Source organism: Anser cygnoides, chromosome W (genome assembly GCF_040182565.1).
Source record: "Anser cygnoides isolate HZ-2024a breed goose chromosome W, Taihu_goose_T2T_genome, whole genome shotgun sequence".
NCBI classification, from domain to species: domain Eukaryota; kingdom Metazoa; phylum Chordata; class Aves; order Anseriformes; family Anatidae; genus Anser; species Anser cygnoides.
In genome coordinates this window covers 13,098,910-13,120,421 of record NC_089911.1, presented here as the reverse complement: position 1 = coordinate 13,120,421, position 21,512 = coordinate 13,098,910, and the positions used below count along the sequence as shown (strand labels likewise).

General features: G+C 44.4%; 1 long non-coding RNA gene across 1 annotated transcript; it reads right to left on the bottom strand.

The window, feature by feature from the left end:
* Positions 1-1,610: 1,610 nt before the first annotated feature.
* Positions 1,611-20,671, bottom strand: LOC136788705 (uncharacterized). The gene is made up of 2 exons (XR_010827339.1): positions 6,303-20,671; positions 1,611-5,732 (listed from the first exon to the last, which is right to left on the bottom strand). It is a non-coding gene; the product is annotated as an uncharacterized lncRNA (long non-coding RNA).
* Positions 20,672-21,512: the final 841 nt, after the last annotated feature.

The following is a 21,512-nucleotide window of genomic DNA, read 5'->3' as shown; positions in this document are numbered from 1 at the left end:
CTCACTCGGCGGTCAATACCCATAGGGGTTGCCTCCCTCGGTAGACCATACACACCGCAGTGGAGGGTCCTACCCCGGTCTTGCCTTCTCCCTTTCCTCTTTCCTTCAGCCTTGTCCTCTTTATCCAGTGCCCTTAATTCATGCAGAACCTCATTGCTGGGATATCAGTTCCTCTTTAGTCTCAGTTTCAGTTCCCCAGGAGTGGACTCAACCCTCCAGGCTTCGGTAGTTATTGGTCCTTTTATTCTGGATGCGTGGGTCCAACCCCTTTCTGCTGTTCTCACAGCTGTTTCAGTAGTAAGTAAAACAAGGTACGGTCCCTCCCATCGGGGGTTCAATGATTCTTCTCTCCAGGTTTCTATTAAGACCTTGTCTCCTGGTTGCATTTTATGAATAGCAAATCCTAAAGGTGGTGTCTGAGTCATCATCCCAATTTCTCTTAGCTCCTGTAATCTCCTTCCAATGGTAATTATGTATTTCTGGATACTATGATCCTCAACTACATTGTTCCCTAGGGGCATCCCTTGAGAATAAGGCATACCATATAACATTTCATATGGTGATAATCCAGTCTCACTGTGTGGTTTAGTTCTTATGTTTAAAAGTGCCAATGGTAAGCATTTCGTCCAGGGCAGCTGTGTCTCGATCATTAACTTAGCCAATTGTTGTTTTATTGTTTGATTCATCCTTTCTACTTTCCCTGAGCTTTGTGGGTGCCACGGAGTGTGGTATTCCCACTGAATACCTCTCAAGGGGTACATCCTTCAAACCTTTGTGGCTGGCGTATGTTCGATTATTTCCACACAATTGTGTTCCAACGGTCCTTCTTCTGGAACAGTTCCTAGAAATACTGCTGGATATAACAGGTTAGTCGTTTTCAAGGTTATGTCATCTTGTTCAGTTAGTATTGCCTGATATTTCATCATCCGGCTGGGTGATAACCCGTGCCCCCCCCCTTTTGTTCCAAAACGGTTGTTACCATATGTGGTCCAAAAACTTCAATATGTTTTCCCATTTGAAGGCAAATAATTTTCTACTATCTTTATCAAGAGGTATGCAAAAGAAGGCATCCTTTAAATCTATCACGGTAAACCATTTATATTTCCCTTTCACAGATGTTAACAATGTGTAAGGATTAGCTACTACCGGGTGAATATCCTTTGTTATTTCATTTATTGCTCTAAGATCTTGTACAAATCTATACTCGCCATTCAGCTTCTTTACTGGAAAAAATGGAGTATTGTATTCCGATTTACATTCTTCCAGAATCTGATATTTGAGAAATTTGTCAATAATTTTCACCATTCCCGTGCCTAGCTTCTATCTTAAGTGGATATTGTTTGATTCAAACAGGTTTGGCTCCTTCCTTTAATTCCACCTTTACCGGTTGTGCCAGTTTCGACTTCCCTGGTACATCTGTTTCCCATACTGTTGGTATAACTGCATTTTCTACTTCTCTTGGAATATTAACAAAGGGTTTATCTTTGATCATTAGGATTTGTCCTACTTTGGACTCAGGTACCTTCATTATTAATTCTCCATCCTCAAAGGTTATTGTTGCATCTAAGTTGGCTAATAGATCCCGTCTGTTATAAGTGAGACCATACAAATTTCTTGGTCTATCAGAAATATTTTATTAATTAAGTAAGCAGGCACAAGCAAAACAGCGCTGGGCGGCTGGGGAGTCTCCGCTCCACCACAGCACGCAACTTTCCCTTTTCAGTGTCGCCGTTTTATAGCATCCAAGTTTCGGCTTGTCAGGACTTGTTGGACCTTCTGAAGCTGCGCAGTTCGTTGTTGGGGGTCGTTGTTTTTCTTTCAATGATCATGCGTTGTGCTCGTGTTCAAGGGGGAGGGTAGTGAAGCGGGAAACAGTATTTCACAGAGTCTTTGTTTTACCAAGGATGTTTATCCAACACCCCCTCCCCACTATCTACTTGCTTAGTCTTCCCCCTTAACAAGGTCGTAAATTGCAAAACCTTATCTTCTCAGCAGATCCTCTGAATTCCTTTTAAAGACAATGAACAAACACCCGCTAATTTATCACAATCCCTCCTTTTTCTTTTTCTAACATATTTTGTTCATTGATGAATTTTTGAAGCACTTGTTTGCTCAATATTAAAGTTTCTGCGTCATCCTCCTCCTGTTCAAGAGATTCATATTTCGCACGCACAAGCATAAGGTGAGCTGCCTCTAATCGGTTTTTTTACAATCGCGATTATTCGATTGAATATACATGGTACAAAAGTTAGTGTTAATATGAGCAGCAACAAAGGTCCTGCTATAGTTGATAGCAGTGTAGTGAGCCAAAGTGAGTAATTAAACCAGGATTCATACCAATTCTGGTGGGCTTCATTTTCTATTTTTCGTTTTTCTAGCCCTTCTCTCAATTTAGTCATTGTATCCCTTACTACTCCAGTATGATCTGCATATACGCAACACTCCTCTCGTAGGGCTGCACACAATCCTCCTTGTTGTAGAAAAATCAGATCTAATCCCCTACGATTTTGTCGTACAGATTTCTCTAAAGCTGATATGGATTGCTCGATACGGGCCAAATCCTCATCTACAGCAATGCGTAGAGAGGTAAATTCTTGGCTTTGTTTTACCAGAGAGGTAATTTCAGTTCCGGCTCCTGCAGCCCCCAGAATCATCAGAGTGGCTAAAGTGACAGCCGTAATAGGCTCTCTCTTCCTTAAGTGTTTTTTTTTTTGCCATAGCATGTTGGATGTACATATACTCCTCAGAATGGTAAAGAATCCTAGGTATAATTACTACCTGTACACAAAAATCATGAGACGAGTTGAACAATTTTAAAGATAAGCATGGAGTTACCCCCAGAGACGAACATACCCATCTGGTGTTATCTGCTGGTATTAACCATTTTTCTTTGTCTAATTGTGTAACATTTTCTGTAATATTGCATAGATGGAACTTCTCACCAGGGACCGTGCCTACGCACCTGCCATTCCCAGTTACTTCCGTTAACGTTATTCCTACATCCCTTCCCCAATTGCATTGTGGGGGATCGGTTTCGTTTGAACGGGTGGTTTCTCCCAGATCCCCAATGGCGTCGTAATATGAGGGCCTTATATCAAGACATAACCAGCAAGGTCTAGGCACGTCTGGATTTGGTTGATTCAACAACTGATAACTAGCATTCATGATTCTCCATATGTTATTCCCGGTCACCCCTTCATTTCTAATCCCATACTCCGGGTTTACTGATTTATTAGCAACCTCCAGTGGTTTAGGGCTATTAGGAGTTAGCATTCTAAAAGCTTGTGTAGGCTGAATCCTCAAAACACTCCCCGACAGTTTCTGATTTGGTCCCACCCGTTGGGGACTCTTAGTCTCTTCCTTCTTTATATAGATGATGCCTTCCCTATCAGTCCCCCAGCAGTAGTTATCTGCTGAACAACATGGTGATCTTCCCATCTAATCAGGCTCCATTTAAAAGGTTTGTGAGGGTGCGCAGACCCAGGAACAGTGTAAACAATCGTACCCATTACTATGTATCGCAAAAAAAATGGCTAGGGCCCATTTTCCAGAGTTCTTTACCTGGCCACGTAATTCCCCATCGTTTCACTCTCTGCCTCGCTTGTCAGTTCGGTTGCAGCGAACTACAAGGTGCAAGTTCTTCTTGGCAGCAGCAGTGTTCTTCAGGGGAGTTTCTCAGGTAACCGCGACCTTTTTCTGATCAAACAGGGTCCCCTTTCCTCCTTTTTTTTTTTACGATACATAGACAGTTAGACCATACTTATCGAGTTCGTTTCAACGTGAGCTTTAAGTCATCAGGGCCTGCGACCGCTTCCCATTTGCTTTTCTGGATTGGTCCTTTCACGCGACTGGCATGCGTTCACCCCTTCTCAGCCGTCCGGATAGCCGTCTCTGTGATAAGTAAAACAACATAGGGGCCTCCCCACCGTGGTGTTAAAGACGTTTCTTTCCATGTCTTAATTAGAACCCTATCTCCAGGTTGTATCCTATGGATTGCTATATCTAGCCACCAAGCCTTTCGCTTGCAACTCCCTCCGTTGGTTCATAAGCTGTATTAAATAAGGTTTTAATTGGATATCCTGTACCTGGGGGTGATCAGATGGCATCTCTAAATCATAAGGCATACCATACAGCCTTTCAAAAGGTGAGATTCCGACATCGGCTCGGGGCTATGTCCAGATATTCAATAGTGCAAGCGGTAAACATTTCACCCAGGAGGTTTTAGTCTCTATCATAAGCTTTGTTAGTTGCTTTTAATTTCACCATTCATTCGTTCTACCTTTCCCGAACTCTGAGGATGCCAGGGAGTGTGATATTCCCATTTAATTCCCAGAGCCTTCATCGTGTCTCGGGATACCTTTGACACAAAGTGTGGGCCTCGATCAGAGTCAATTGCTTCTATTACCCCGTATCTGGGTATGATGCTTTCTAATAATATCTTTACCATGGTTTGAGCTGTGGCCCTTGCCGTAGGGAATGCTTCAACAAAGTTTGTGAGGTGGTCTACAATAACTAATAAGTATCTATATCGCCCCGTTTTTGGAAGTTCAGTAAAATCTAATTGAATCTTTGCAAAAGGTCGATGTGCCAATTCTCGTCCTCCTCCCGGGACCCTTTTTCTCATGTGTTGAGCATTTACCCTCCGACAAGTTATGCAATCATTTACGATCCTCTTTGCTATATTATAAATCCCTATACACATATAATATGTGGCAAATTGATCCACCAACGCCTGAGTACCCCAGTGCGTCTGTTCATGAAATCTCCGTAGCACCCTCATAGCTACTGATTTTGGTAACACTTCCCGTCCATCAGGCAGTACCCATTTCCCTTTATCGTTTTGTTTTTTTTTTTTTTTTTTTTGAACCCCCATTTGTGTCATCTTGTCTTCTTCTGTATTAGTGAAACAGAGTAAGGGGAGGGGAATGGGTCCATTCGACCACAGGGAGTTAGTCGGCCTGCACTTGTAGCAGTTTTTATAAGGCGGGCTTTCTTCCTCAGAACAATTGCATTCAATCCCATCAACTCCCCATTCACTCCAGCAATCATAACATGGAAATTCCTTTAAGCCTTTCCCACAGTATTAAGTATTATATTAAGCATTATTATATATTATTATATTATTAATTATTATATTAATTACTATATATTAAGTATAAGTATTAAGTATTTCCCACAGTCTGGGCAATCTTCCCTCGTTCTTATAATTCTTATACTCATTAATGCTGCCCTTTTTGCCTCCTGATCTGCTAGATTATTACCCCTAACCTGAGGGGTGAGGCCTTTTTGATGCCCTTTTATATGTACTACAGCAATTTCTTTGGGCTCTCTGATAGCTTGTAAAACCTGGGTAATCAATTCCTGATGTATTAAACCCTTTCCTTGTGAATTGATGAGCCCCCTTTCTTTCCATATTTTACCAAATGTATGTACTACCCCATAAGCATATTTTGAATCTGTATATATTGTACCGCTTTTATTTTTCAACAATTTTAGGGCCTGCAATATGGCATATAGCTCGCAAGCTTGGGCAGACCAGCTAGGGCTCAAAGGTCCAGATTCCACTATCTCAAATGTTTTCTCGTTTACTAACGCGTATCCTGATTTTTGCTTTCCCTCGACTACTCTCGAGGAACCATCCACATATATCTGTTCACCAATGGGTAATTCCACTTCCTCTAGATCAGGTCTCAATTTCGTTTGCTCTTCTATATTTCGGAGGCAATCATGTCCTAAGTGTTAGCGTAGCAACCACATAACCACCAAGTGATTATATGAAGGTGCTTTATTCAGCGCTGGAAGCCGGGGCAGGTGCCCAAATCTGGCTTCAAGTCCCGTTACTTCCCAGCCGTTATTTATACATACAATATTGCGTCAGGTATACATATTCATTACAGGTTGCAACATCAGCCTCGCTTTTCATTCTAATTAGCTCCCCTCCCCTTTGCACATGCGTGGCGCACTCTGGTGGTCGTCCAGGTGGTCGTCCAGATGAAGTAAGGAGTCTTCCTCTCCGCTAAACTCTTTCACCTTTCTCACTCGACGCATGCTCCCTCCGCTCCTTGGTTCTGCTTCAACTCATTTCATCATCTCCAGGCCCTTATCCAAGGTCAGGTTGTACCTATTCCCTCCCAGGGTTCCCCTTCAACGATTCCTTTAAATGTTCAATGTACTCCCTAGGTTTCCAGTATACATAGATTACTTGATAATGTAAGTACATTTAATAATATTTAATTATACCGTATGATCCATCACCTGAGAAACATTAATAGAACATCCATTCGATTCTCCCCAACACTAACATAAGGACTCATTTGGTTCCCCATAAAGAAATTGAGCAGGGTTCTGTAGGGAGGTTGTTCCTAAGGTTAATTTTGGAGAGGAAATCAAAATTCCTTCATATTTTAATAATCTGGCGTCAGTGATCCATTTCTCTGCCTTCTGTTGCAGTACCCCGCATATATTGTGTAGAGATATTACTTTGATTTCCCCCGCAAAAGTGATCTTCTGTGCTTCTTCCACTAACAAGGCAGCAGCTACCACTACCTGCAAACAGTTTGGCCAACCCCGGCTAACCGGATCCAATAATTTAGACAAATAGGCCACAGGTTTTTTTTTTACTCCCTGCCTATTCTTGGGCCAGCACTCCATATGCTGTGCCTTCTGCGCTGTTCACAAAAAAAAAAAACAAAACAGCCTCCTTAAATCTGGTAAGCTTAACACTGGGGGGGGCGTACTAGTTCCTCCTTTAACTTGTTCAGTCGTTCCTCATCTTCTTTTGTCCATTTGAGTAATCCATCCTTATTCAGCTTGTTATATAAAAATTTAACCTTTCCACTATAATCTTCTATCCATTGTCTACAGTATCCGGTCAACCCTAACAGTTGCCGTACCTGCTTTTTAGTTCGCAGGGATGCTAAAGCCAATATTCCACTGATTCTGCCTGGGTCTAACTTCTTAGTCCCCTTACTTAACTGGTGACCCAGGTACTTTATCTCTTGCTCCACAATTTGTAATTTTGCCCCTCCTTTTTCTTTTAAAGGGTACAGAGGGTACAGATTAACTCGATTCTCTGAGCCAATCCAAAGGCTTGCATATTCGCTCTCCTCTAAACAAAAAGGTTCCTTTGCACTTACATAAATGTTTAAGGCTTGGCAAACCCAGTCTTCAAACGACCCAAATATGGGCCAATAATTTGCCTACCTCCCCAAACTTCAACACAATAATGAATCATTTTTACTTTATCCTTTCCCCGCCTAAAAGGGGAATCACTCCAATTCTTAATCATTAACCCCAGTGGACTATCTGTGGGAATAGGGGGCAACCTAGCACTAGGCATTACCCCACCCATGGGACCAGAAGGCTTACTCTTCTTCTGTCCCATCTTCCGGAGTGCCTTCACACACACACAGAGCCGCTTCCCCCTGGTCGTGGCCCAGTCCCTCGCGGGATGTGGGAACCGCACTACTGAGGGGTCCGCACTCACTTCGTCCGCAATTGGACGTCTCACACAGACGCACTCCGGGATCACCAACCCCAACCGAACGGATCACCGGCCTATACTTACCCACCCCGTGGGTCTTCGTTCGGTCTTCGTGCACAAAGATTGCTTGGGGTTACCGGTTTTATTTGCTTGTGCCTAATTTTGGGTTCGTCGGTGAAGGGCTCGAGCGGGATTTCCCGTTCCCGGGGCCGCCGAAATCGGCGGGGCGCCTCCCCTAGAGGGATTCCCAGTCAATCCGTCTTCATCCGAGTCACGGCACCAAATTTGTTATAAGTGAGACCATACAAATTTCTTGGTCTATCAGAAATATTTTATTAATTAAGTAAGCAGGCACAAGCAAAACAGCGCTGGGCGGCTGGGGAGTCTCCGCTCCACCACAGCACGCAACTTTCCCTTTTCAGTGTCGCCGTTTTATAGCATCCAAGTTTCGGCTTGTCAGGACTTGTTGGACCTTCTGAAGCTGCGCAGTTCGTTGTTGGGGGTCGTTGTTTTTCTTTCAATGATCATGCGTTGTGCTCGTGTTCAAGGGGGAGGGTAGTGAAGCGGGAAACAGTATTTCACAGAGTCTTTGTTTTACCAAGGATGTTTATCCAACACCCCCTCCCCACTATCTACTTGCTTAGTCTTCCCCCTTAACAAGGTCGTAAATTGCAAAACCTTATCTTCTCAGCAGATCCTCTGAATTCCTTTTAAAGACAATGAACAAACACCCGCTAATTTATCACACCGTCCCAAGAGTGGAATCGGGCATTCTGGTACATACAAAAATTCATGGGTTAGTTCCTTACCCCCAAAGCGCAAATCAAGGGGTTGTAAGAATGGCCGTTCCTCCTCTTTCCCTGTGGCTCCAATTATTGTAGTTGTCTTAGCTCCTAATCGTCCTTTTAAACTATTTAACACTGAATGTGTTGCTCCTATTACATTTACAGCCTAATTAACACAGAGGAAGAAGCTCCCATAACCAACAAAAAATTCAAGCCTCTGTCTTCGTTTCCTAGCTTTATTTCAACTAGTGGACCTGCTAGGGTAGATGCCCCAGGTCCCCGTCATTCCTGACTGTTGTAAGTTTGTCCTGCAGCCTAAGACAATTTCTTTCTGATATCAGGGGCCAATTGCCCTGGAAAGAGGCTAGCCAATTGCCTCTGATTTTTTTTTTTTTTTAAGCCAGGTCCATTTTTTTTTTTCTCATTGCATTTCAAAGTTAGTCCAAAAATTCAAAAATTCTCCCCATCTCAGCATGTTTCCTTGCTACCGGGTTATTCTTTAAGCAAAGCTCACATTTTGACATTACTGACTTTGCCATTGTTAACATGTGTACCGAGATGACACCTCGTTTCAAATAGGTCACCATTGCTCCTGCACCCCAGTGACATTCATTATGTTTTATTTGTAAGATTTCTCGCATTATTATAGGAGGCACTATGAGTTGTCCTGTCGTAGTCACATACCATCCGTCAGGATTCTTCCGGGCCTTCATCAAATTTGCAAGTCTCTCATCTTCTGCTGAATACTTTGGGTCTTTAGGTAATTTAAAACAAGAGAGGCCTACCTTCGATGGAATTAGAGCCATTACTTTCCGTACTTCACGCGCGACCTTCCGGGCCGTCAAATCTGCCAATCTGTTACCTTCTGCAATCTCTGACATCCCTCCTTGATGAGCTTTACAATGCATTATGGCCACCTGTTGGGGTTTCTGTACAGCTGTTATTAATTTCAATATTTCTTCCTGATATTTTATATTAGTCCCTTATGAGGATAGCATTCCCCTTTCTTTCCATAATGCCCCATGTACGTGGACTACCCCGAATGCATATTTTGAATCTGTCCAAATATTCACGTTCTTACCCTCGCTTAGTTCCAGGGCTCGTGTCAGGACGACTATTTCTGCTCGTTGGGCTGAAGTCCCCGGAGGTAGGGAATTTGCCTCAATCACTACCTTTGATGTAGTTACCGCGTATCCTGCATAACGAGTCCCATTTTCCACAAAGCTGCTTCCATCCGTGAAAAGTTCCCAATCCAGTCTCCCCAGAGGCTGATCTTTTAAGTCTGTTCTGCTGGCATAGGTATGTTCGATGATCTCCACGCAATCATGACTGAGGTCTCCTTCCTCCGTAGTTGTTCCTAGAAACACTGCTGGGTTCAATAAGTTAGTAGTTCTTAAGATTACATCATCTTGCTCAGTTAGTATAGCTTGATATTTCATCATTCGGCTGGGCGATAGCCAATGGCCCCCCTTTTGCTCCAATACCGTAGTCACCATATGTGGCACGAACACCTCAATTCGTTTCCCTAATGTGAGCTTCCTGGCTTCCTGTATTAAAAGGACTGTGGCTGCCACGGCCCTTAAACACGAGGGCCATCCAGCGCTTACCGCATCCAATTGTTTAGAAAAATACCCCACAGGTCTTTTCCAGCTCCCAAGTCGCTGGGTCAGTACTCCTAATGCCAATCGTTGTCTCTCATGCACAAACAGCTGGAAGTCCTTTGATAAGTCCGGCAAGCCCAAGGCAGGCGCCTTTATCAGGGCTTCTTTTAATTTCTTAAAGGCCTCTTGTTGTGGCTTTCCCCAGGTAAATGTACAGGCCTTTTGGGTTTCATAGAGGGGCTTTGCTATGAGTCCATAGTCCATTACCCACAGTCTACACCACCCGGCCATACCTAGGAAAGCCCGTAGTTCGTGCAGATTTCGCGGCTCGGGGATTTCACAAATAGCTTGTATTCGGTTAACTCCCAATTTTCTTTGTCCTTGAGAAATTTCACATCCCAAATAAATTACTGTTGTGCACGCGATTTGTGCCTTTTGTTTAGAAACCTTGTACCCATTTAGTTCCAATTGATTCAAAATATCAATAGTTACCTGAATACATTCTGACTCTCCTTCGGTAGCTATTAATATATCGTCCGCATATTGTAGCAGCAAGTATCGGTCCTTTGGTACCTGAATCTGTTCTTGGTTAATCCAGTCTTCTATTTCTTTAGCTAGTTGACTGCCGAAGAGGGTCGGGCTATTCTTGAATCCTTGAGGCAATCTTGTCCAGGTCAGTTGCATCTTTCGTCCGTTCCGTGGACTTTCCCATTCAAAAGCAAAAAGTTTTCTACTATCCTTGTCAATGGGTATGCAGAAGAAGGCATCTTTTAAATCAATTACAGTAAACTACTTATATTTTTCCTTTACAGATGTTAACAATGTATAAGGATTAGCCACCACTGGGTGAATATCTTTTGTTATTTCGTTTATTGCCCTAAGGTCCTGCACTAGCCTGTATTCCCCATTAGGTTTCTTTACTGGGAAAATTGGGGTATTATATTCAGATTTGCATTCCTCCAGAATGTGGTAGCTAAGAAATTTATCTATAATCTTTACTATTCCTAGCCTAGCTTCTAGCTTCAATGGGTACTGTTTAATCCGTACCGGTCGGGCCCCTTCCTTAAGTTCAATTTTTACTGGCTGGGCTAGTTTTGATTTTCCAGGCTATTTCCAACAGCCTATCCAAATTTCTCAAATCTGCACCTTCTAACTTTTGCAATTTCTTCCTAATATCCTCTTGGGCTTGTCCCAAGAAAATGAGTGCTAATTGAGCTTTAGCTTGCTCAGTCTCTACGTCTAAATCTGTATATTTCTTAGCAGTTTCTTTCAATCTCTCTAAAAAAGGCGGAAGGTGATTCCGCTTTTTCTTGCCTGACATTATACAATTTTGACCAATTTATGGTCCGGGGCATGGCATTCTATACCCCGATTTGTACCCAATCTTGATATCTCTTCAGCCTCCTTATTCTATCCCCTGTGTTATAATCCCATTGGGGATCCTCAGTGGGGAAGTTTTGATCTAGATTTCCAAGCACTAATCCATTTCATATATCTTCTCGGGCTCTCTCTCTGGCTGCCCGCAATACCATGTCTTTTTCTGTCGAGTCCATCAAAGTATCCAGGATCACCTGGAGATCATCCCAATCGGGATTTTGGGTTTTAATTATCATTTTCATTACCCTGGCTCTGGGTTTTCCCTGTAGGTGCCGGCTGCTTGTTTCCATATCATTAAGTCCCCAGCTGAAAAAGGCACCTTGACATATACCGGTCCTTCTGTCCCCACTCCTCGCCTGAGGAGAGCGATTATTTTCCCTCCCTGTTCGTTTATAGTTTCTCCTGCCCTTCGCTGTTGCCGGGTCCTATGTGACACAGGGGAGGCTAAAATCGGGGATTCTCCATCACTACTGCTATCTTCCTTTTCTCTTTTCCCTCCCTGTCTTGACTCTTTCGGCGGAGCCGACGGCGCAACTTCCAAATCGATATTTCCATTATTCATTTCCCCATAATACTTATTATTCTCTATTGCCTGATGCTGTATACAGCGTCTCTCCTTAGTACATGCACAACAACGTTCCTCAGTTGAAACCTCAAGCACCATTATTCCACAAGCATGCTGCCATTCAGGCTTTCGGCGCAAATAAAAGAATAATTCCACATACGGCAGTTCATCATATTTTCCTTCCCACTTACAAAATAGCATTATTGTAAAATTGTATTATATTGCAATGTTCCATTCTCAGGCCAAGTTTCTTGGTCCTCTAGTTTATACTGTGGCCACCAAATATTACAATAATCAATCAGCTTTCCTTTCCGCATTTCTTGACCAAAACCTCCCTCTTTCCAGTGTGCTAGCAAACACCCCAGCGGGGATGTCCGCGGGATAGGTACATCTTTTCCCAGAATTTCTTTAATCTTTTTCATTTTGAGCTTATGATACGGACCCAAAAGCTGCCGGAGCAGCAACACACTCTCCCGGAAGCTGCCGGAGCAGCAACACACTCTCCCGAAAGCTGCCGGAGCAGCAACACACTCTCCCGAAAGCTGCCGGAGCAGCAACACACTCTTCCGAAAGCTGCCGGAGCAGCAACACAGTCTCCCGAAAGCTGCCGGAGCAGCAACACACTCTCCCGAAAGCTGCCGGAGCAGCAACAGCACACTTTCCAGAAGCTGCCGGAGCAGCAGTGTGCTTTCCCAAAAGCTGCCGGAGCAGCAGCGTGCTTTTCGCAAAAAGCTGCCGGAGCAGCAGCAGCACGCTTTCTACATACCAATAATACCTGGTGCTGACCCTTCAGCACAAACCAATACAGTTACCAATGCCGAACCTGCAGAGCTTTCGCTCTGTCTAACGGACGGCGCCTAGGCTTACCCCGGGAGCTCCCTGCCCAACCGAGCGTGGCTTTCGCCGCGTCTGACCGGCAGGCTTTCCCAACCAAATCGGTACCGAATACCCAAAGTTGAAAGCACCTTTGCTTACCACTCCAGTGGTACGTCGTGAGCAGCGGAGGTCGGTCGTGGTCGACTGCTCCCCGAGAATCCCTCGGTGCCGGCTGGAGCGAAACCGAGACACGATCCGCCTCAGCAGTGCCCACGCTGTCCCATCTGGGTCGCCAAAATGTTAGCGTAGCAACCACATAACCACCAAGTGATTATATGAAGGTGCTTTATTCAGCGCTGGAAGCCGGGGCAGGTGCCCAAATCTGGCTTCAAGTCCCGTTACTTCCCAGCCGTTATTTATACATACAATATTGCGTCAGGTATACATATTCATTACAGGTTGCAACATCAGCCTCGCTTTTCATTCTAATTAGCTCCCCTCCCCTTTGCACATGCGTGGCGCACTCTGGTGGTCGTCCAGGTGGTCGTCCAGATGAAGTAAGGAGTCTTCCTCTCCGCTAAACTCTTTCACCTTTCTCACTCGACGCATGCTCCCTCCGCTCCTTGGTTCTGCTTCAACTCATTTCATCATCTCCAGGCCCTTATCCAAGGTCAGGTTGTACCTATTCCCTCCCAGGGTTCCCCTTCAACGATTCCTTTAAATGTTCAATGTACTCCCTAGGTTTCCAGTATACATAGATTACTTGATAATGTAAGTACATTTAATAATATTTAATTATACCGTATGATCCATCACCTGAGAAACATTAATAGAACATCCATTCGATTCTCCCCAACACTAACATAAGGACTCATTTGGTTCCCCATAAAGAAATTGAGCAGGGTTCTGTAGGGAGGTTGTTCCTAAGGTTAATTTTGGAGAGGAAATCAAAATTCCTTCATATTTTAATAATCTGGCGTCAGTGATCCATTTCTCTGCCTTCTGTTGCAGTACCCCGCATATATTGTGTAGAGATATTACTTTGATTTCCCCCGCAAAAGTGATCTTCTGTGCTTCTTCCACTAACAAGGCAGCAGCTACCACTACCTGCAAACAGTTTGGCCAACCCCGGCTAACCGGATCCAATAATTTAGACAAATAGGCCACAGGTTTTTTTTTTACTCCCTGCCTATTCTTGGGCCAGCACTCCATATGCTGTGCCTTCTGCGCTGTTCACAAAAAAAAAAAACAAAACAGCCTCCTTAAATCTGGTAAGCTTAACACTGGGGGGGGCGTACTAGTTCCTCCTTTAACTTGTTCAGTCGTTCCTCATCTTCTTTTGTCCATTTGAGTAATCCATCCTTATTCAGCTTGTTATATAAAAATTTAACCTTTCCACTATAATCTTCTATCCATTGTCTACAGTATCCGGTCAACCCTAACAGTTGCCGTACCTGCTTTTTAGTTCGCAGGGATGCTAAAGCCAATATTCCACTGATTCTGCCTGGGTCTAACTTCTTAGTCCCCTTACTTAACTGGTGACCCAGGTACTTTATCTCTTGCTCCACAATTTGTAATTTTGCCCCTCCTTTTTCTTTTAAAGGGTACAGAGGGTACAGATTAACTCGATTCTCTGAGCCAATCCAAAGGCTTGCATATTCGCTCTCCTCTAAACAAAAAGGTTCCTTTGCACTTACATAAATGTTTAAGGCTTGGCAAACCCAGTCTTCAAACGACCCAAATATGGGCCAATAATTTGCCTACCTCCCCAAACTTCAACACAATAATGAATCATTTTTACTTTATCCTTTCCCCGCCTAAAAGGGGAATCACTCCAATTCTTAATCATTAACCCCAGTGGACTATCTGGGGGAATAGGGGGCAACCTAGCACTAGGCATTACCCCACCCATGGGACCAGAAGGCTTACTCTTCTTCTGTCCCATCTTCCGGAGTGCCTTCACACACACACAGAGCCGCTTCCCCCTGGTCGTGGCCCAGTCCCTCGCGGGATGTGGGAACCGCACTACTGAGGGGTCCGCACTCACTTCGTCCGCAATTGGACGTCTCACACAGACGCACTCCGGGATCACCAACCCCAACCGAACGGATCACCGGCCTATACTTACCCACCCCGTGGGTCTTCGTTCGGTCTTCGTGCACAAAGATTGCTTGGGGTTACCGGTTTTATTTGCTTGTGCCTAATTTTGGGTTCGTCGGTGAAGGGCTCGAGCGGGATTTCCCGTTCCCGGGGCCGCCGAAATCGGCGGGGCGCCTCCCCTAGAGGGATTCCCAGTCAATCCGTCTTCATCCGAGTCACGGCACCAAATTTGTTATAAGTGAGACCATACAAATTTCTTGGTCTATCAGAAATATTTTATTAATTAAGTAAGCAGGCACAAGCAAAACAGCGCTGGGCGGCTGGGGAGTCTCCGCTCCACCACAGCACGCAACTTTCCCTTTTCAGTGTCGCCGTTTTATAGCATCCAAGTTTCGGCTTGTCAGGACTTGTTGGACCTTCTGAAGCTGCGCAGTTCGTTGTTGGGGGTCGTTGTTTTTCTTTCAATGATCATGCGTTGTGCTCGTGTTCAAGGGGGAGGGTAGTGAAGCGGGAAACAGTATTTCACAGAGTCTTTGTTTTACCAAGGATGTTTATCCAACACCCCCTCCCCACTATCTACTTGCTTAGTCTTCCCCCTTAACAAGGTCGTAAATTGCAAAACCTTATCTTCTCAGCAGATCCTCTGAATTCCTTTTAAAGACAATGAACAAACACCCGCTAATTTATCACACCGTCCCAAGAGTGGAATCGGGCATTCTGGTACATACAAAAATTCATGGGTTAGTTCCTTACCCCCAAAGCGCAAATCAAGGGGTTGTAAGAATGGCCGTTCCTCCTCTTTCCCTGTGGCTCCAATTATTGTAGTTGTCTTAGCTCCTAATCGTCCTTTTAAACTATTTAACACTGAATGTGTTGCTCCTATTACATTTACAGCCTAATTAACACAGAGGAAGAAGCTCCCATAACCAACAAAAAATTCAAGCCTCTGTCTTCGTTTCCTAGCTTTATTTCAACTAGTGGACCTGCTAGGGTAGATGCCCCAGGTCCCCGTCATTCCTGACTGTTGTAAGTTTGTCCTGCAGCCTAAGACAATTTCTTTCTGATATCAGGGGCCAATTGCCCTGGAAAGAGGCTAGCCAATTGCCTCTGATTTTTTTTTTTTTTTAAGCCAGGTCCATTTTTTTTTTCTCATTGCATTTCAAAGTTAGTCCAAAAATTCAAAAATTCTCCCCATCTCAGCATGTTTCCTTGCTACCGGGTTATTCTTTAAGCAAAGCTCACATTTTGACATTACTGACTTTGCCATTGTTAACATGTGTACCGAGATGACACCTCGTTTCAAATAGGTCACCATTGCTCCTGCACCCCAGTGACATTCATTATGTTTTATTTGTAAGATTTCTCGCATTATTATAGGAGGCACTATGAGTTGTCCTGTCGTAGTCACATACCATCCGTCAGGATTCTTCCGGGCCTTCATCAAATTTGCAAGTCTCTCATCTTCTGCTGAATACTTTGGGTCTTTAGGTAATTTAAAACAAGAGAGGCCTACCTTCGATGGAATTAGAGCCATTACTTTCCGTACTTCACGCGCGACCTTCCGGGCCGTCAAATCTGCCAATCTGTTACCTTCTGCAATCTCTGACATCCCTCCTTGATGAGCTTTACAATGCATTATGGCCACCTGTTGGGGTTTCTGTACAGCTGTTATTAATTTCAATATTTCTTCCTGATATTTTATATTAGTCCCTTATGAGGATAGCATTCCCCTTTCTTTCCATAATGCCCCATGTACGTGGACTACCCCGAATGCATATTTTGAATCTGTCCAAATATTCACGTTCTTACCCTCGCTTAGTTCCAGGGCTCGTGTCAGGACGACTATTTCTGCTCGTTGGGCTGAAGTCCCCGGAGGTAGGGAATTTGCCTCAATCACTACCTTTGATGTAGTTACCGCGTATCCTGCATAACGAGTCCCATTTTCCACAAAGCTGCTTCCATCCGTGAAAAGTTCCCAATCCAGTCTCCCCAGAGGCTGATCTTTTAAGTCTGTTCTGCTGGCATAGGTATGTTCGATGATCTCCACGCAATCATGACTGAGGTCTCCTTCCTCCGTAGTTGTTCCTAGAAACACTGCTGGGTTCAATAAGTTAGTAGTTCTTAAGATTACATCATCTTGCTCAGTTAGTATAGCTTGATATTTCATCATTCGGCTGGGCGATAGCCAATGGCCCCCCTTTTGCTCCAATACCGTAGTCACCATATGTGGCACGAACACCTCAATTCGTTTCCCTAATGTGAGCTTCCTGGCTTCCTGTATTAAAAGGACTGTGGCTGCCACGGCCCTTAAACACGAGGGCCATCCAGCGCTTACCGCATCCAATTGTTTAGAAAAATACCCCACAGGTCTTTTCCAGCTCCCAAGTCGCTGGGTCAGTACTCCTAATGCCAATCGTTGTCTCTCATGCACAAACAGCTGGAAGTCCTTTGATAAGTCCGGCAAGCCCAAGGCAGGCGCCTTTATCAGGGCTTCTTTTAATTTCTTAAAGGCCTCTTGTTGTGGCTTTCCCCAGGTAAATGTACAGGCCTTTTGGGTTTCATAGAGGGGCTTTGCTATGAGTCCATAGTCCATTACCCACAGTCTACACCACCCGGCCATACCTAGGAAAGCCCGTAGTTCGTGCAGATTTCGCGGCTCGGGGATTTCACAAATAGCTTGTATTCGGTTAACTCCCAATTTTCTTTGTCCTTGAGAAATTTCACATCCCAAATAAATTACTGTTGTGCACGCGATTTGTGCCTTTTGTTTAGAAACCTTGTACCCATTTAGTTCCAATTGATTCAAAATATCAATAGTTACCTGAATACATTCTGACTCTCCTTCGGTAGCTATTAATATATCGTCCGCATATTGTAGCAGCAAGTATCGGTCCTTTGGTACCTGAATCTGTTCTTGGTTAATCCAGTCTTCTATTTCTTTAGCTAGTTGACTGCCGAAGAGGGTCGGGCTATTCTTGAATCCTTGAGGCAATCTTGTCCAGGTCAGTTGCATCTTTCGTCCGTTCCGTGGACTTTCCCATTCAAAAGCAAAAAGTTTTCTACTATCCTTGTCAATGGGTATGCAGAAGAAGGCATCTTTTAAATCAATTACAGTAAACTACTTATATTTTTCCTTTACAGATGTTAACAATGTATAAGGATTAGCCACCACTGGGTGAATATCTTTTGTTATTTCGTTTATTGCCCTAAGGTCCTGCACTAGCCTGTATTCCCCATTAGGTTTCTTTACTGGGAAAATTGGGGTATTATATTCAGATTTGCATTCCTCCAGAATGTGGTAGCTAAGAAATTTATCTATAATCTTTACTATTCCTAGCCTAGCTTCTAGCTTCAATGGGTACTGTTTAATCCGTACCGGTCGGGCCCCTTCCTTAAGTTCAATTTTTACTGGCTGGGCTAGTTTTGATTTTCCAGGCTATTTCCAACAGCCTATCCAAATTTCTCAAATCTGCACCTTCTAACTTTTGCAATTTCTTCCTAATATCCTCTTGGGCTTGTCCCAAGAAAATGAGTGCTAATTGAGCTTTAGCTTGCTCAGTCTCTACGTCTAAATCTGTATATTTCTTAGCAGTTTCTTTCAATCTCTCTAAAAAAGGCGGAAGGTGATTCCGCTTTTTCTTGCCTGACATTATACAATTTTGACCAATTTATGGTCCGGGGCATGGCATTCTATACCCCGATTTGTACCCAATCTTGATATCTCTTCAGCCTCCTTATTCTATCCCCTGTGTTATAATCCCATTGGGGATCCTCAGTGGGGAAGTTTTGATCTAGATTTCCAAGCACTAATCCATTTCATATATCTTCTCGGGCTCTCTCTCTGGCTGCCCGCAATACCATGTCTTTTTCTGTCGAGTCCATCAAAGTATCCAGGATCACCTGGAGATCATCCCAATCGGGATTTTGGGTTTTAATTATCATTTTCATTACCCTGGCTCTGGGTTTTCCCTGTAGGTGCCGGCTGCTTGTTTCCATATCATTAAGTCCCCAGCTGAAAAAGGCACCTTGACATATACCGGTCCTTCTGTCCCCACTCCTCGCCTGAGGAGAGCGATTATTTTCCCTCCCTGTTCGTTTATAGTTTCTCCTGCCCTTCGCTGTTGCCGGGTCCTATGTGACACAGGGGAGGCTAAAATCGGGGATTCTCCATCACTACTGCTATCTTCCTTTTCTCTTTTCCCTCCCTGTCTTGACTCTTTCGGCGGAGCCGACGGCGCAACTTCCAAATCGATATTTCCATTATTCATTTCCCCATAATACTTATTATTCTCTATTGCCTGATGCTGTATACAGCGTCTCTCCTTAGTACATGCACAACAACGTTCCTCAGTTGAAACCTCAAGCACCATTATTCCACAAGCATGCTGCCATTCAGGCTTTCGGCGCAAATAAAAGAATAATTCCACATACGGCAGTTCATCATATTTTCCTTCCCACTTACAAAATAGCATTATTGTAAAATTGTATTATATTGCAATGTTCCATTCTCAGGCCAAGTTTCTTGGTCCTCTAGTTTATACTGTGGCCACCAAATATTACAATAATCAATCAGCTTTCCTTTCCGCATTTCTTGACCAAAACCTCCCTCTTTCCAGTGTGCTAGCAAACACCCCAGCGGGGATGTCCGCGGGATAGGTACATCTTTTCCCAGAATTTCTTTAATCTTTTTCATTTTGAGCTTATGATACGGACCCAAAAGCTGCCGGAGCAGCAACACACTCTCCCGGAAGCTGCCGGAGCAGCAACACACTCTCCCGAAAGCTGCCGGAGCAGCAACACACTCTCCCGAAAGCTGCCGGAGCAGCAACACACTCTTCCGAAAGCTGCCGGAGCAGCAACACAGTCTCCCGAAAGCTGCCGGAGCAGCAACACACTCTCCCGAAAGCTGCCGGAGCAGCAACAGCACACTTTCCAGAAGCTGCCGGAGCAGCAGTGTGCTTTCCCAAAAGCTGCCGGAGCAGCAGCGTGCTTTTCGCAAAAAGCTGCCGGAGCAGCAGCAGCACGCTTTCTACATACCAATAATACCTGGTGCTGACCCTTCAGCACAAACCAATACAGTTACCAATGCCGAACCTGCAGAGCTTTCGCTCTGTCTAACGGACGGCGCCTAGGCTTACCCCGGGAGCTCCCTGCCCAACCGAGCGTGGCTTTCGCCGCGTCTGACCGGCAGGCTTTCCCAACCAAATCGGTACCGAATACCCAAAGTTGAAAGCACCTTTGCTTACCACTCCAGTGGTACGTCGTGAGCAGCGGAGGTCGGTCGTGGTCGACTGCTCCCCGAGAATCCCTCGGTGCCGGCTGGAGCGAAACCGAGACACGATCCGCCTCAGCAGTGCCCACGCTGTCCCATCTGGGTCGCCAAAATGTTAGCGTAGCAACCACATAACCACCAAGTGATTATATGAAGGTGCTTTATTCAGCGCTGGAAGCCGGGGCAGGTGCCCAAATCTGGCTTCAAGTCCCGTTACTTCCCAGCCGTTATTTATACATACAATATTGCGTCAGGTATACATATTCATTACAGGTTGCAACATCAGCCTCGCTTTTCATTCTAATTAGCTCCCCTCCCCTTTGCACATGCGTGGCGCACTCTGGTGGTCGTCCAGGTGGTCGTCCAGATGAAGTAAGGAGTCTTCCTCTCCGCTAAACTCTTTCACCTTTCTCACTCGACGCATGCTCCCTCCGCTCCTTGGTTCTGCTTCAACTCATTTCATCATCTCCAGGCCCTTATCCAAGGTCAGGTTGTACCTATTCCCTCCCAGGGTTCCCCTTCAACGATTCCTTTAAATGTTCAATGTACTCCCTAGGTTTCCAGTATACATAGATTACTTGATAATGTAAGTACATTTAATAATATTTAATTATACCGTATGATCCATCACCTGAGAAACATTAATAGAACATCCATTCGATTCTCCCCAACACTAACATAAGGACTCATTTGGTTCCCCATAAAGAAATTGAGCAGGGTTCTGTAGGGAGGTTGTTCCTAAGGTTAATTTTGGAGAGGAAATCAAAATTCCTTCATATTTTAATAATCTGGCGTCAGTGATCCATTTCTCTGCCTTCTGTTGCAGTACCCCGCATATATTGTGTAGAGATATTACTTTGATTTCCCCCGCAAAAGTGATCTTCTGTGCTTCTTCCACTAACAAGGCAGCAGCTACCACTACCTGCAAACAGTTTGGCCAACCCCGGCTAACCGGATCCAATAATTTAGACAAATAGGCCACAGGTTTTTTTTTTACTCCCTGCCTATTCTTGGGCCAGCACTCCATATGCTGTGCCTTCTGCGCTGTTCACAAAAAAAAAAAACAAAACAGCCTCCTTAAATCTGGTAAGCTTAACACTGGGGGGGGCGTACTAGTTCCTCCTTTAACTTGTTCAGTCGTTCCTCATCTTCTTTTGTCCATTTGAGTAATCCATCCTTATTCAGCTTGTTATATAAAAATTTAACCTTTCCACTATAATCTTCTATCCATTGTCTACAGTATCCGGTCAACCCTAACAGTTGCCGTACCTGCTTTTTAGTTCGCAGGGATGCTAAAGCCAATATTCCACTGATTCTGCCTGGGTCTAACTTCTTAGTCCCCTTACTTAACTGGTGACCCAGGTACTTTATCTCTTGCTCCACAATTTGTAATTTTGCCCCTCCTTTTTCTTTTAAAGGGTACAGAGGGTACAGATTAACTCGATTCTCTGAGCCAATCCAAAGGCTTGCATATTCGCTCTCCTCTAAACAAAAAGGTTCCTTTGCACTTACA